This window comes from Canis lupus, chromosome 4 (genome assembly GCF_003254725.2).
Source record: "Canis lupus dingo isolate Sandy chromosome 4, ASM325472v2, whole genome shotgun sequence".
NCBI lineage: Eukaryota > Metazoa > Chordata > Mammalia > Carnivora > Canidae > Canis > Canis lupus.
In genome coordinates, this window is record NC_064246.1 from 65,699,018 (window position 1) to 65,701,524 (window position 2,507).

Genomic DNA, 2,507 nt, shown 5'->3' on the forward strand with positions numbered 1-2,507 from the left:
CCTATTTATTTAGCCCAGCTCTGTGGAAGGATACTGGGATATGTGGGGCTGAAAACAGGTAAAGCGGGTCATCTTTTATGAGAGAACTGACAAAATGGGAATTTTAAAATTGAATTTTCCATCTGACTTTATTTTCAAATACACTTTCTTTAAAAAAAAAAACTACACTTTCTGCAGGGACGACAAATATCGGTATTAGGAAATCCAATTATACAAAAAAATACTACATCTAGTCTGGGGTAGATAGATTTATTTTTTGGTAATATACATTAAGTGGCACTAATTACACAGTAACTGTAAGGTGACTAACATGAAACCACAGAACTGTAACTCTGCCACAGCTGCAGTGGACTTGAGCCTTTCTGGATAAGCACATTTTCAAAAAACTGGATGACCATCACAGAGCTATGCCAATAAAATCTGTTAAGGAGTAAAGCTCTGAAGTAGGGACTCACCAGAGTACCTTGCAGCTGACAGATGACAGGCAGGACATGTTAGTTATAAAGTAGTTACAGCCTAGTTCACAAAAGTTGCCAGCTGTTTCTCTTTCTAGAAAGAAGCAAGAAGTTAAGAAATTCCTTGAATTAGCGCCTGGTGTGTCAGGTGGGAGTGCAGAGGAGGCTGTTAGAGCGGTGTCAGAAGGACCTCGGTGGTCAGGTGGGTTGGACATCATTAATAATCATGGTTGGCTTCTAAATACTGGTAGCAAGATGACTTCTGATTTGTAGTCTTAGGTAAATTATAGATAAATGAAAAGGCCAGTAATCATACACTAAGATTAATAAACAGCACTTCAAAATTAGCCACATGAGGGCTGTGCTTGCAGCAGGGTTTCACAAGACAAGGCACCCAGATTTTTTCTTCCCACGTCTGGCTTGCAGAGCAGCTCTCGTGGCCATTTCAAAAACCTCCCTTACTCCATCTTTGGTCTTTGCTGAACACTCCATGTACCCAAAAGCACCAATCCTGTTTGCCATATCTCTGCCTTCTTCCAGTTTCACCGGCTCCTGCTTCATCTTGGCTAGCTCCCACCTTGTGTGCTCATCATTTCGAAGATCCTTCTTGTTCCCAACCAGAATGATGGGCACATTGGGACAGAAATGCTTGGCTTCTGGGGTCCATTTTTCTGGGATGTTTTCTAAGCTATCAGGGCTGTCAATAGAGAGACACACCAGTATAACATCAGTGTCTGGATAGGAGAGAGGCCTCAAGTGATCATGATCTTCCCGCCCAGCTGTATCCCACAAAGCCAACTCTACCTGCTTTCCATCAACTTCAATATCTACCACATGTTCTCAAACACTGTGGGTACATACACCTCTGGGAACTGGTCCTTGCTAAAGATGATGAGCAAACAAGTCTTAGCACAGGCTCCATCACCAGCAATCACCAATTTCTTCTGGATGGCAGCCATGCAAATGTGCTGCAAGACCCACGGGCTGTGTGGCGGAAGTTCTACAGGTGCCTTGAACTTCTCGGATGAAGGCCCTCAGACCACGACCCACAGTCCAGCCTCTCTGGCCTAGTGCACCTGTCTGCGAGTGGGAAGCTCGGAGACTGGGGCAGGTGGCTGAGAAGACCGCAGGCGGACTAATGAGAGAACCGATGGAGGACGATTCAAGTACTTTAAAATTAAAAATAATCAATATGCTACTTTGGCATATTTTGGAGCAACTTTCCCTAAGCCCCATCACAGTCATCCAAACAAACCTGCTAATCTTCCTCTACAACCTTTCCAATGTTGACTAGGATTAAAGCCTGGAAGAGAGACATGCATACCTGTGCCCTTTGATGCTCTTCTCAGGAAAATTATTCTCAGCACTCATTCCGTCTTTCCCTCTTTGACCTTCTTCAATTTAGAGGTCATCAGATTCACCTTCAAGGTGGAGGGGTTTACCCAAGAACTGTGCACGTTATTATTAACTTCACTTAATATCTTTGTTATTTTTCAGGAGGAAAGAACCTTTGCAAACATCAAATATGTTGAACAAATTCAAATCATTAGATATGATGTTCCAAATGTTACTTTATCTTCTTGAAATGATGGCACTAATAAATTCATATTAGATAAAAGTAGATTTTATTCATTGTATTTCTCGTAGAAGATATTCTCAATTTCTTTGCCTCCATTGCATGGGTTCAAAGATACATAGCACATTCTTAGTACACTTCTCCAAATTATAGGCCATGGCATGATTGTACATTTATTAAATAGGCAAAAAGTTTTACTGTAATATCTTTGATGGGTCTATTAGAAAAAATAACTTTGATGGGTGAGAGAGGAATAGGTAAATTTGATAACCTTTCTACTCAACGTTCAAAAGGAAATTGAAAGAAACTCAAATAGATTTGAAATTCCCTGAGTATAATAAGAATATATTTTTTATTTATCTTCTTCCTACAGTGTTAAGTGCAGAGCTGAATAAGTTCTTTTTGAATGAATGAATGAATGAAGAAATGAAAGAAAATAAACTATAGCCATTTTCAGCAGAATGTAAGAACAATCC

The 2,507-nt window shown here is 40.4% G+C and overlaps 1 pseudogene; it reads right to left on the bottom strand.

The window, feature by feature from the left end:
• Positions 1-328: 328 nt before the first annotated feature.
• LOC112651402 (transforming protein RhoA-like) lies at positions 329-1,453 on the bottom strand (annotated as a pseudogene).
• Between the last annotated feature and the right edge of the window lie 1,054 nt (positions 1,454-2,507).